The sequence below is a fragment of the Pristiophorus japonicus genome, chromosome 1 (assembly GCF_044704955.1).
Source record: "Pristiophorus japonicus isolate sPriJap1 chromosome 1, sPriJap1.hap1, whole genome shotgun sequence".
Taxonomy (NCBI): domain Eukaryota; kingdom Metazoa; phylum Chordata; class Chondrichthyes; family Pristiophoridae; genus Pristiophorus; species Pristiophorus japonicus.
This window is the reverse complement of record NC_091977.1, coordinates 226,288,470-226,303,239: the sequence shown is the minus strand read 5'-3', so window position 1 is coordinate 226,303,239 and position 14,770 is coordinate 226,288,470. Positions and strand designations below refer to the sequence as shown.

Sequence of the window (14,770 nt, the reverse complement as noted above, 5' to 3'; positions counted from 1 at the left end):
CTCCTGGGAGAGGCAAAAATCAGATAAATCCCAGGCCAACTTAGGGAGAAAAAATCTGGGAAAATCCTCTCCGACCCATCCAGGCGATCGAAACTAGTCCAGCAGATCACCCTGGCCGTATTCTATTCCCTGTAGTACTTACCATTATATCTGCGCAGTCCAACAAAAGATCACCAGTCTAATCCCAATTACTAGCTCTAGGTTACTGCACCTTAAGTGCCCATCCAACCATCTCTTAAAAGTGGTGAGGGTTTTTGCATCCACCACTCTTCCAGGCAGAGTTCCAGATCCTCACAACCCTCTGCGTAAAGAAGCCCCCCCTCAAATCCCCTCTAAACCTTCCACCAACTACATTGAAACTCTGCCCCCTCGTAATAGACTCCTCCACCAATGGAAATAGGCCCTTACTATTCACTATGTCCAGGCCCCTCAATATTTTGTACACCTCAATAAGGTCTCCTCTCAACCTCCTCTGTTTCAATGAGAACAAACCCAGCCTATCCAATCTGTCCTCATAACTAAGATTCTCTATTCCAGGCAGCATCCTAGTAAATCTCCTCTGCACCCTCTCTAGTGCTATCACGTCCTTCCTATAATATGGCGACCAGAACTGCATGCAGTACTCATGCTGTGGTCTAACCAAAGTATTATACAATTTAAGCAGAACCTCCCTGCTCTTATAGTCTATAACTCGGCCAATAAAGGCAAGCATTCCGTATGCCTTCTTAACCACCTTATCCACCTGGCCTGCTACTTTCAGGGATCTGTGGACAAGCACTCCAAGGTCCCTTTGTTCATCTACACTACTAAGTGGCCTACCGCTTAATGTGTATACCCTTTCCTCATTAGCCCTCCCAAGGTGCATCACCTCACACTTCTCTGAATTAAATTTCATTTGCTACTGCTCTGCCCACCTGACCAGTAGATTGATATCCTCCTGCAGTTCATGACTTTCCTCTTCATTATCAACCACACAGCCAATTTTAGTGTCGTCTGCAAATTTCTTAATCATACTCCCTATATTCAAATCTAAATTGTTGATATATACCACAAAAAGCAAGGGACCCAGTACTGAGCCCTGCAGAACCCCACTGGAAACATCCTTCCAGTCAGAAAAACATAGAACATAAGAATTAGGAACAGGAGTAGACCATCTAGTCCCTCGAGCCTGCTCCGCCATTCAACAAGATCATGGCTCCATCCATCAATCATTACCCTTTGCTTCCTACCTCTAAGCCAATTTTGGATCCAACTTGCCACTTAGCCCTGGATTCCATGGGCTTTAACCTTCATGACCAGTCTACCATGCGGGACCTTATCAAAAGCTTTGCTAAAGTCCATATATACTACATCGTACGCATTACCCTCATCAACCCTCTTGGTTACCGCCTCAAATAATTCAAACATGTTAGTCAAACACGAGCTTCCCTTAACAAATCCGTGCTGACTGTCGCGAATTAATCCTTGCCTTTCCAAATGTAGATTTATCCTGTCTTTCAGGATTTTTTCCAATAGTTTTCCCACCACTGAGGTTAGGCTGACAGGCCTGTAATTACTCGGCCTATCCCTTTTTCCCTTCTTAAACAAATGTACGACTTTAGCAGTCCTCCAATCCTCTGGCACCGTGCCCAGATCCAAAGAGGACTGGAAAATGATGGTCAAGGCCTCTGCTATTTCCTCTTTTACTTTGTTCATCAGCCTGGGATGCATTTCTTCCGGGCCTGGAGACTTATCTACTTTCAAAGCTGCTAAACCCCTTAATACTTCCTCTCTCACTGTATTTATTTCATCCAGAATATCACACTCCTCCTCGACAGCAGTATCTGCATTGCCCCTTTCCTTTGTGAAAACAGATGCAAAGTATTCGTTAAGAACCCTACCAACATCTTCGGCCTCCACACAAAGATTACCCTCATGGTCTCTAATAGGTCCTACCTGTTATGTCTATAATGTACTTATGAATGACTCCACGGGGCAAGGTGTTGTAATCAAACTGTAGTGACCTTGGTCCTTTATTCGTAACTCCAGCATGAGGCAGTCGCATGGTGGCTGCCCTTTTATACAGCCCTTGCCACCAGGGCAGGAAACCCCGGTCTTCACCAGTTGCACCCTCTAGTGGTGCCAGCATTGTATATACACATTGTAAATCTTATTAATAGTACATCGAGTAAACAAGTCTCTATCTTATGCAACTATACAGTGACTACACAGAGAGTATATCTATAATCTGCATATATAACATCATTCTCCCCCAAGTCCTTTGTGCCAATTACCTTTGCACTATGTGCTCTGGCTTAGCTGTCCCCAGACTTAAGTGCCAATAGCGCTTGCACCTTGGCTGTGCTTTGGCTTGGCTCTCTCCCTGTTAACCCCCAAGTCCTTTTGCCACAACGTTGGGTAGTAGTTACCAGTTTGGATGGTTCGATGATGCAGTGGAGGTTCCAGTGGGTTCTGGGTGTGATCCATGTGTGTGTCCATGGCTACATACATCCATTTCTCCCCACAACCCCCCAGCGAGATCATGCAGCTGGCCCGTTACATTAACATACGGGATCAGACACAGTGCAAGTACAAAGAAAGTTTTTTTACAGTTTGTATCGTGACACCTTGGTTCAGTGACTTACATTTGTTACGTTTTACAGTCGTGCGCCAGGATTGGGTAGATTACATTCATGGTTCAGTCATGGTCAGTACTGAGGTAGCAGTACAGGTATGCGAGGACGCTAGTTCCAGAGCAAACGGACAGGGTCCTAGTCGTCTGATAGTGGTGCTGCGTCCCCTGATAGCGGGGTGGGCTTGGTTCGCTCACCTTGCCAGGACTCAGGGCCTTTGCCGTTGCCTAGTGGTGGACAGAGCCATAGATGTTTGTGGCCTCCCTGTCCTCCTTTGAGGGCTGCAGACTCTTCTGCCTGCACTCTAACTGTGTTGGGAACTTGGCTGTTCCAGGTCCCGTTTGGGGAACTCGTTGGTTCTGACCTTTCGCTCCCAGACATGGCCGAGGTAGTGACTGGGTCTGGGGGCTGCACCGTCTCCACCCGGGTGGTGGGCAACGACGGCCGACTGTACGTATTGGCGCCGTTTTCGTTTCCAGGTCCGTGGCGAATAGTGCCATCGGGTGCCTGCAGCATGGGATAGACCTGGGGCAGGGTATCAGGATCAGTGCCTTCATTCTCCTGAGGTCGCTGGCCTATAACTTGTGGGGACACCTGGGGCAGGGCATCAGGATCAGCGCCTTTACCCTCCCGAATTCGCTCGCTTGCTACTTTTGGAGACACTCTATTCCCGACATCACGCAACAACATTTTGTTCTTTACATTAGGAATAGTACCGACATCTCGCAACAACATTTTGTTCACAATCTTAATCGGTTCGTTACATTGATTGCCATGCATACAATGTCTCTTTAAGTTCAGTTGGTTGCAGGTCTCCTTTAGAAACAAAGAAAATAGGTGCAGGAGTAGGCCATTCGGCCCTTCGAGCCTGCACCGCCATTCAATGAGTTTTTGGCTGAACATGCAACTTCAGTACCCCATTCCTGCTTTCTCGCCATACCCCTTGATCCCCCTAGTAGTAAGGACTACATCTAACTCCTTTTTGAATATATTTAGTGAATTGGCCTCAACAACTTTCTGTGGTAGAGAATTCCACAGGTTCACCACTCTCTGGGTGAAGAAGTTTCTCCTCATCTCGGTCCTAAATGGCTTACCCCTTATCCTTAGACTGTGACCCCTGGTTCTGGACTTCCCCAACATTGGGAACATTCTTCCTGCATCTAACCTGTCTACACCCATCAGAATTTTAAACGTTTCTATGAGATCACCTCTCATTCTTCTGAACTCCAGTGAATACAAGCCCAGTTGATCCAGTCTTTCTTGATATGTCAGTCCCGCCATCCCGGGAATCAGTCTGGTGAACCTTCGCTGCACTCCCTCAATAGCAAGAATGTCCTTCCTCAAGTTAAGAGACCAAAACTGTACACAATACTCCAGGTGTGGCCTCACCAAGGCCCTGTACAACTGTAGTAACACCTCCCTGCCCCTGTACTCAAATCCCCTCGCTATGAAGGCCAACATGCCATTTGCTTTCTTAACCGCCTGCTGTACCTGCATGCCAACCTTCAATGACTGATGTACCATGACACCCAGGTCTCGTTGCACCTCCCCTTTTCCTAATCTGTCACCATTCAGATCATAGTCTGTCTCTCTGTTTTTACCACCAAAGTGGATAACCTCACATTTATCCACATTATACTTCATCTGCCATGTATTTGCCCACTCACCTAACCTATCCAAGTCACTCTGCAGCCTCATAGCATCCTCCTCGCAGCTCACACTGCCACCCAACTTAGTGTCATCCGCAAATTTGGAGATACTACATTTAATCCCCTCGTCTAAATCATTAATGTACAATGTAAACAGCTGGGGCCCCAGCACAGAACCTTGCAGTACCCCACTAGTCACTGCCTTTTCATTCTGAAAAGTACCCATTTACTCCTACTCTTTGCTTCCTGTCTGCAAGAGAACCCTGCTGGCTTTACCCCAATCAAATCCTTTGTTAGACACCACATGTTGGTCCCTCAGCGTTGCACCTCATGGTATTGCCGCGGCCATCTTTTTTTTCAGCCACGTTGCACCTCGCTGCAGCAGGGACATCATCTTGCCTCTGTCCTCGAGGTCGATTGCCTTGATCCTTCTCTCCCGCAATTCTGCCACAAAAGCTGGAAGAGTGCCTGTGAATTTGATCTTCCTCCCCAGGAGTCCTGCCACTGGAGCCGGGAAGGTACTTTTAGATCGTTCCGGTCGGATCATTGCCATGTAATCATGCTGGACGGTCTGTGCCTCAGTTGCTGCGCTGGTCTGTTTTCTGGTGCCTGGTCAAGCGAAGGTGAGGTTTTGCTCTGCCTCTGGCACAGGGGACATCGATTGCTGGAGTGAAGAGGTCTTCCCATTTCCACTGGATCTTCCCCATCCACCTTCTTCCGAGTAGCGTTGGACCATCACCTGCAACAGTCCACAGAGGTAACTTGTGCACCACGCCATTATGGATTGCACTTACATTCGCATTACCAAGGACTGGGATCAGCTCTTTGGTGTAGGTGCGCAACTTTTCCTGTACTGAAACCAGCTTGGGTCGTTTTTCATTCCATAGCCTCTCAAAGGCATCCTGGCTCATCACTGACTGGCTCACTCCCATGTCCACTTCCATGAAGACTGGAATGCCGTTTATCTCGACTTCCATCTTCACTGGAGGAGAATCGGTGGTGCAGGTATACACTCCATACACTTCTTCTTGGGACTGAGCTGCCTCTCTGGCCAAATCATCATACTCCCGCTGGATTCAAAGTCATCTACCGTCTCCTCAGCTAGACAGTGAGTCGTATTTCTTTTACACATACGCTGGAGGTGGCCCTTCGTGTTACAGACTTTGCATACGTACTCCGCAAACCAACATTGGTGAGCCCTTTGGCTCCCTCCGCAACGCCAGCATGATGCTACTCGATTAGCACCCCTCGGCGTACTCTTGAGTTCTGGAACCCTGAGGTCTGTGCCCTCAGCCCTGGGCAGAGCTGCTTTGTACAGTCTTGCCTGTGAAAGGCACCATTCTATGTACAGTACTTGCCGGGTTTAAGTCCATAAGATGAATAATTTGCTTGGTGCTGCAGGTCGAGGTCATGAACGCCTGACTGATGCTGTTGGCCTTCTGCAGGTTGACTGTGGTGTCGGCAGATAATAACTTGTGAAGGAGGCCCTCGTGGCCAATTCCCATAACAAAGATGTCTCGTAATGCTTCGTTGAGATGCGTGCCAAAATCACACGGTGCCCCAAGTCTCCTGAGGTCGGCAGCATATTTTGCAATCTCCTGGCCCTCAGGTCTGCGGTGAGTGTAGAATCTGTGCGTGGCCGTGAGGATGCTCTCTTTTGGTTTTAGTTGGTCGCGAATTAGTTCAGTCAGCTCATCAGATGTCTTATCCTTGGCCTTTGTGGGTGCCAGCAAGTCCCTGACGAGGCGGTAGACCTCGGACCCAAAATGGTCAGCAGTATAGCCTTGCGCTTCTCCGCCGATGCGTCCGTCTCCCCTGCCACGTCGTTTTCCACGAAATATAGCTCGAGCCTTTCCGTGAAGGCATCCCAATCTTCACACTGTGAAGTCTTTTAGTGTGCCAATGGTAGCTATAATCCTGTGAAAGTCCGTATTCTCGTCGCCAGCTGTTATGTCTGTAATGTACTTATGAATGACTCCATGAGGCAAGGTGTTGTACTCAAACTGTAGTGACCTTGGTCCTTTATTCCTAACTCCAGTGTGAGGCATGGTGGCTACCCTTTTATACAGCCCCTGCCACCAGGACAGGCAACCCCGGTCTCCACCAGTTGCACCCTCTAGTGGTGCCAGCATAGTTTATATACAGTGTAAACCTTATTGAAAGTACATCGGGTAAACAAGTCTCCATCTTATGCAACTATACAGTGACTACACAGAGAGTATACCTATAATCTGCACATATAACACGACCCTTTCTTTAGTTACCCTCTTACTCTTAATATATTTATAAACATCTTAGGGTTTTCCTTAATTTTACTGGCCAAGAATTTCTCATGCTCTCTCTTAGCATTCCTAATATCCTTTTTAATTTTGCCTCTTAACTTTCTATATTCCTCTAAAGATTCGATAGTATTTAGCCATTGGTATGTGACGTAAGCGTCCCTTTTTTTTCTTAATAGAAATCCAGGGGGCTCTAAAATTATTTTTCCCAGCCTTTTTCTTTAAGGGCACATGTTTGGCCTGAGCCTTTCGGATCTCCTCCTTGAATGCCTCCCACTGTTCTGACACTGATTTACCCACAAGTAGCTGTTTCCAGTCCACCAAGGCCAAATCACTCCTTAACTTAGCAAAATTAGCTTTTCCCAAATTCGGAACTTTTATTCCAGGCCTATCCTTGTCCTTATCCATAACCAATTTGAATCTGGCTGAATTATGGTCACTGGCACCCAAGTGCTCTCCCACTAATACCCCTTCAGCCTGCTCAGCTTCATTCCCCAAAACTAAATCCAAGACCGACCCTCTTGTGTTGGGCTCACTACATACTGACTAAAAAAAGTTCTCTTGAATGCATTTCAAGAATTCCACACTCTCTATACCCTTCACACTAAATTTGTCCCAATCAATATTTGGATAGTTAAAATCCCCTACTATTACTACGCTATGGTTTTTGGACTTCACAGCAATTTGCCCACATATTTGCTCCTCTATCTCCCTCCCACTGTTTGGGGGTCATAATACACGCCCAGCAGTATGATCTCCCCTTACAATCTTAGAATGGTATAGCATAGAAGGAGGCCATTCAGCCCATTGAGGCTGCACCACCTCTTTCAAAGAGGAATCCAGTTAGTCCCACTCCCCTGCTCTTTCTCCATATCCCTGCAATTTTTTCTCCTTTAATTCCCTGTTGAAGGCTACTATTGAATCTGTTTCCACCACCCTATCAGGCAGTGCATTCCAACTCCTAACCACTCGTTGCGTAAAAAAGTTTTTCCTCATGTCGCCTCTGGTTCTTTTGCCATTCACCTTAAGTTTGAGCCCTCTCTTTATTGACCCTTCAGGCATTGAAAATAGTTTCTCTTTATTTACTCTATCTAAACCCTTCATGATTTTAAACATCTCTATTGAATTTCCTCTTAGCCTTCTCTGCTCCAAGGAGAACAACCCCAGGTTCTTCAGTCTATCCACGTAACTGTAATCCCTCATCCCTGCAATCATTCTAGTAAATCTCTTCTGTACCCTCTCCAAAGCCTTCACGTCCTTCTTAAAGTGTGGTGCCCAGAATTGGATAGAATACTCCAGCTGGGGCCAAACTAGTGTTTTATATAGTTTTAGGTTAACTTCCTGGCTTTTGTACTCTATTTATAAAGCCCAGGATCCTGTATGCCTTTTTAACAGCTTTCTCAACTTGTCTAGCCACCTTGAAACACCCCCAGTCTCTCTCTTCTTGCACCCATCTTTAAAATTGTGCCATTTCTTCCCTATCTCTAATATTTTTATAACTAATAAATGAACGTGTTCAAAGAAATTGAATATAACATATGATTTTTAAAAAATACTTCTATTTTTCTCCCAGGTTTTTCTCCCAGCAGTGTCCAGGAGATTAATCTTCAATTCCTGGAGACTCCAGGACATTCCTGGAGGATTGGCAACCCCTACTGCCCCATGCTCCAGCGCGATTTCCCTTTGATCTCTTTTCAGGCTGAAGCCCTGGCATTTCCGGAGATTTCCACTCCCATTGGACCTCTTCCACCTGCCCTCCCCCCACCCCACTACTCCCAAAACCCAGCCGAGATCCCAATGATATTCAGGGATAAATGACTTCAAGATAGAAGGGAAGAAAATTAGCAAAAAAGACGGTAACTATTTCTGACACTGAGCCGTTGCTAAGGTAAGTGAGGTCTTGAATTTCTTGTGACTGCTATAGTTTCTCAGCTGCACAGTCGATGGTCATTTTATAATTAAAAAAAATAATAATTCATGGGATGCGGGCATCACTGGCAAGGCCAGAATTTATTGCCCATCACTAATTTCTCTCAAGAAAGTGGTGGTGAGACGCCTTTGTGAACCGTTGCAGTCTGTGTGGTGAACGTATTCCCACAGCATTGTTCCCTGGAAAATGTTTTTGTTATACACGGCCAGTTTTTGCACTGCACAGTTCCTTTTAATTTTCTGCACATGTGCAGTATTTGAGAGCTTGTGAGCGGCTTGTGTCTCATCGCCGAAAGCATGCAGAAATCAAGCGCAGGCAGCGGAAAGAGTGTGCGGCAAACCAGTCCCACCCACCCCTTCCCTCAATGACTATCTATCCCACCTGTGACAGAGTCTGCGGTTCTCGTATTGGACTGTTCAGCCACCTAAGCAATCATTTTAAGAGTTGAAGCAAGTCTTCCTCGATTCCGAGGGACTGCCTATGATAATGATGATGTTGACCTTCAAGATTGCAGCTTGCCCGCGCACATGTGCAGTTTGGAGGGAACATTGTCCCACAGTGCTGTCATCGAGGGAGTTCCAGGATTTTGACCCAGCAATGATGAAGGAACAGCGATATATTTCCAAGTCAGGATGGTGTGTGTGACTTGCAGGGGAACTTGTAGGAGATGGTGTTCCCATGTGCTTGCTGCCCGTGTCCTTCTAGCTGGTAGAGGTTGCGGGTTTGGGAGGATTATGTCTTCTACAGTCAAAACTCAACACCTTTTTGAAACTGAGATTGAGAGACTCACTCAATGGCTCTGTACGAGAAAGATGTTAGCTCCGTGCTGAATTAGCTGATTTCAACCAGGATAGAAGTTGGGGTCATGCAATTCACCTCAGCCTACACAGAATTATATAGAACTTACAGCACAGAAACAGGCCATTCAGCCCAACCAGTCTATGCCTGTGTTTATGCTCCAAACTCTATTTGCATCATCTCATCCCATCACCATATCCTTCTATTCCTTCCTCCCTTATGTATTTATATAGCTGCCCCTTAACTACATCTATGCTATTCGCCTCAACCACTCCTTGTGGTAGCGAGTTCCACATTCTCACCACTCTCTGAATTAAGTTGCTCCTGAATTCATTATTAGACTTATTAGTGACTAGCTTATTATCATGGACTTTAGTTTTTGGACTCCCTCACAAGTGGAAACCTCTTCTCTACGTCTACCCTATCAAATTCCTGAATCATTTTAAAGACTTCTATCAGGTCACCTCTCAGTCTTCTCTTCTCTAGAGCTGTTCAGTCTTTTCCCTGAATGCCACTTCTACTTGAATCCGATTGCTAATGGAAATGATCCTGGTTGCTGCCTGCTGTAGGTGGGACTGGCAGGAATTCTCGCCGGGATAGGAATTCCTGTTTACCGCATGCAGTAGCTTCCATTACCAACCGGACTCAGGATAGGAGCTACATTGAGGAGACAGGAACGGAGGCGGGGTAGGGGGTTAGGAGGTGGGGGTGGGGGCGGGGGGGGGGGGGGGAGGATGGTGTCTATGGTGATATTGAATGAAAGAGTGAGATGGATGAAGATAATGGGGAAATGGATGACAGTGAAGGTGATAAGGAAGGGGGAATAGGTGGCAATGAAATGGAAGGGGAAAATGGATGGCAATGAATGGGGAGAAATGGGGATCTTGAGCTGTTAAGTTTTTGGAAGCTGTGTTCGCTGTTAGTCAACTTTTGCTGCTTTTTTAGTTTGCCACTTCTGGATTTGAGAGGGGAAAACAGAACCGTGATTGCTGCTGATAATCACTGACCAGTGGACCCTTGCTGGACATTCTTGTGTGGACATTGGGTGGGGATCGGATGTTATGACCCTTCTTCCCCCTCACCCCGCAGCTGCATAATCTGCCGACACTGATTGCTAAGACTTACAAAAGATGAATGGCATCTTCAGCAACAACAACTTGCATTTGGAGTCTGGTATATCGCGATCAGGTATATCCAGTATACAGTGATCAGAAGTGGGAACTCTCCTCCCTAATCCAACAGCGCTGAGGCACTGTAGCATCCCTATTGCCATCCGACTAAAATCAGCTAACTCAGGACAGACTAGGAATGGAACCTGGAGCATTCCTTGTCAGTACTGCTCACTATCGCGGTTATAGACTAAGGTATTAGGCGAGCTAGGAAAATTATAGGAATATAAGAAATAGGAGCAGGTGTAGGTCCTTCGGCCCCTCGAGCCTGCTCTGCCATTCAAGAAGATCATGGCTGATCTTTTACAGCAACCCCACTTTCTGGCCCTATTTTCATATTAAAATTACAGTCGGGTCTCGATGTTGTCATCGGGCCACAACATGCATATGTAAAGAAGGACCCTGTTGGCTCCGGGTGCGCGTCCTTGCTCCCTGCTCAAGAGAGCAGGTTAAAATTGCAGATGATATGATCATGGTGGCTTTCGGACAGGTAAGAGCCAGGGCGATTTTAACTGTCCACCTGCCAGCTTTCTGCTGAGCGAGTAGGGTTATAATCACTCCCATTGTCTGTTTATGGACAGGACATGTTTCAACATAAAAATACTCACTGGCTGTTAATATGTTACCAGTATTTTAACACACTCTTTTTGTTCTAACTTTGAGGGTGAAGTACAATTCATAGTTGACCACTCCATCCTCCTCCAACATCAGCTGGGTGTGACTGCATTTGCTTGGTTCCATTCTTATCTATCTAATCGTAGTCAGAAAATCTCCAGCAATGGCTTCTCTTCCCACTCCTGCATCATTACCTCTTGTGTCCCCAAAAGATCTGTCCTTGGTCCCCTCTTATTTCTCATTTATATGCTGCCCCTTGGTGATATCATCCAAAAACACGGAGTCAGTTTCCACATGTACGCAGACGACACCCAGCTCTACCTCTCCGGCACTTCTGGCGAACCCTGCTTGGTATCTAAATTGTCAGATTGCTTGTCCGACATCCAGTACTGGATGAGCAGAAATTTTCTCCCATTAAATATTGGGAAGACCGAAGCCATTATCTTTGGTCCCCGCCACAAACTGCGTTCCTTAACCACTGACTCCATCCCTCTCCCTAGCATCAATCTGAGAGTGAACAAGACTGTTCACAAGTTAGGTGTCATATTTGACCCTGAAATTAGTTTCCAGCCACATATCCGCAGAATAACTAAAACCGCCTTTTTTCACCTCCGTAACATTGCTCGCCTCCGCCCCGCCTCAGCTCTTCTGCTGCTGAAACCCTCATTCATGCCTTTGTTACATCTAGACTTGACTACTCCAACTCATTCCTGGCCGGCCTTCCATATTCCACCCTACGTAAACTTAAAGTCATCCAAAACTCAGCAGCCTGTGTACTAACCCGCACCAAGATCACCCATCGCCCCTGTGCTTTCTGACCTACATTGGCTCCCAGTTAAACAATGCCTCGATTTCAAAATTCTTATCCTTGCTTACAAATCGCTCCATGGACTTCCTTCCTATCTCTGTAATCTTTTTTAGCCTCACAATCTACAAGATATCTGCACTCCTCAAATTCTGACCTGTTGAACATTACTCATTATAACTGCTCAACCATCAGTGGACGATCCTTCAGCTGCCTGGGCCCTAAGCTCTGGAACTCCCTCCCTGAACCTCAACGCCTCTCTACCTCTCTTTCCTCCTTAAAGTCTACCTTGTTAAACAAGCTTTTGATCATCTGCCTTAATTTCTTCTGTGGCTCGGTGTCAAATTTATCTGTTTGTCTGTAACACTGTTGTGAAGTGCCTTGGGAGGTTTTACTATGTTAAAGGCGCTTTATAAATAAGTTATTATTATTATAAAAATTAGAATAGTTAAATAAACAAAGGCTGGTGCAATGCAAACAGGGAACATAATGCACAGTGATCAGCTCTAGATGTAAATATGGAAGTTGAACAACATCAAGATTAAATGATGACTGTGGGTCATTGGGATTTTTCTCATTCTGGCTTAATATTATTTATTAATTCAGGGGATGTGGGCGTCGCTGGCAAGACCAGCATTTATTGCCCATCCCTAACAGCCCTTGAGAAGTTGGTGGTGAGCCGCTTTCTTGAACGGCTGCAGTCCTTGTGTTAAGGAACTCCCACAGTGCTGTTAGAGAAGGAGTTCCAGGATTTTGACCCTGTGATGGTGAAGGAACGACGATATATTTCCAAGTCAGGATAGTGTGTGACTAGGATAGAAACTTGAAGGTGAAAGTGTTCCCATTTATTAGCATGTACAACTTGCATTTATATAGTGCCTTTAAAGTAGTAAAATGTCCCAAGGTGCTTCACTGGAGCATTATCAAACAAAATTTGACACCGAGCCACATAAGGAGATATTAGGATAGGTGACCAAAAGTTTGGCCAAAGAGTTAGGTTTTAAGCTGTGTCTTAAAGGAAGAGAGAGAGGCAGAAAGGTTTAGGGAGGGAATTCAAGCATTTAGGGCCCAGGCAGCTGAAGGCTCGGCCGCCAATGGTGGGGTGATTAGAATCGGGGATGCGCAAGAGGCCAGAATTGGAGGACAGCAGAGATCTCGGAGAGTTGTAGGGCTGGAGGGGATTACAGTGATCGGGAAGGGGAAAATTCCTTATGTGGCCTGGTGTCAAATTTTGCTTGATACTCTACTGTGAAGTGCCTTGGGACATTTTACTAAAAAAAAAGGAACTATATAAATGCAAGTTGTTGTTGGTACCAGCTGATTCCAAGGCAGCATTGGCAGATGCCTTTGAAGAGATGACCCTGCACTACTTCCTATAGTGCATGGCAAGGGGAACCAAAAAGAGAGAGAAAAAACTTTAAAGTGGAAATCAACTTAACCATTGACTCAATGCGCAAAGAGAAAATTGGTCTAATCTTTGAACCTGCATTACTCCCAGTACAGCCACAGGAATGCCAATAAAGTGTGATGTATTAACGAGCAATGTAAAATGGCCTCCAAATACATATATCACTGTAAAGATTCAAAATTAAAAAGGATCTCTCCCCATCAAAAGAAAGAAAAATATGAATAAATGTCCCTCTCGATTGAATGTACTGAATCTGCCATACCTCATTTAACAGCACTGAAAAGTATTAATGTTTCACCTCCCCTTTTGCTAGTTGCCTGCTCATTATCCAGCTTGAATAAAATAAGCCGAGCAGAACTTGTTTGTTCAGTGGGTAAGAAAAGCAGGCGGTAAAATGCGACAAAGGCAAGCAAAGTTGTAAGGGGAGCTTTCATGGCTCGTGGATTTAACCGTTTCTCATCCGCAGTCAATGGAATTAAATTACATTACAAGATGTGGGTGAAACCGACAAATACCTTGCTTAAATTCTGCTTCGCAAAGGTTGATTCCGACGAGCGTGACCAACCGTAACTTAGCAACACTTTCTTTTGTATTTGCGCAGTTGTTCAGTGCGCAATTGCGTTTCATATATTAAAACACTAAAGTATTTTTAGTCAACAGAAATAATGTAAGCAGCAAGTAGTGCTGAGAGAGGCCTTCATACCAACACAGTCAGCAATGGTTTTGACTCAGGAATTTGACTATCTTTGCCGATTGTCCCAATGCTCCTATTTACTATTTTTCCTCACAAACAAAGCTACAGTTAGGGTAAATAATTTACCCTTCTCCAGTTTGTTATTATATTTCACTTACATTTACTTACTGAGCACACCCACTCTCATACGCACAGTGTTTGCTATAATGATAAAGCAACTAACGCTGTACTTACTTAACTGCTGCAAGTTGAAGAGGTAATGCCACGAGCTGCTCTCACTCAGATTCTAGTTTAACTCCAGGATATTTTGTTTCGTTGGGGGCCCACCAGTGATCAGAAATGGTCCTCTTCCTGTTCAAGATCGAAACTGGAATGACATGCAGGTGACTCACAGCAACTTCCTCAATGAATCACCAACAGGAGTTTCATTAGAATACGCAGCCAACAGGTAAATTATGTCGCAATCCTCAGTAACAGTACTGTCATGTATTCAACCAGCATTGTAACCTATGCATAATCTGACCTAAGTTGTACACTGTGAGAACAATGACCACTAGGTGGGAGACACTCGTAACCTGGGCCTTCAGGTACAAAAGGGGAAGCTCCACCCACCTTCATCACTTGGAGTGCTATGGAATAAAGGACAGGTCACAGACTGACCTTCTCTCAAGCATGGGTCTCGTGTGCATTTATACTGTATAGTAAGGACCTATCAATGGCGACGAGAAACTGGGATTTAAACCATGCGAGCATGGCCACAAGCAGAACAGACGAGAGGTACTGTGTTAAGGAATGGTTGGGACAGAGATTC

General features: G+C 45.5%; 1 protein-coding gene across 1 annotated transcript in view; it reads right to left on the bottom strand.

The window, feature by feature from the left end:
- The window catches only part of tjp2a (tight junction protein 2a (zona occludens 2)), a 196,335-nt gene extending 182,055 nt beyond the window's left edge, over nucleotides 1-14,280 (bottom strand). Inside the window, exon 1 of the mRNA XM_070887244.1 lies at nucleotides 14,194-14,280. The gene's annotated coding sequence lies outside the window, so the exon portion shown is untranslated. The remainder of the gene's footprint in view (nucleotides 1-14,193) is intronic.
- Nucleotides 14,281-14,770: the final 490 nt, after the last annotated feature.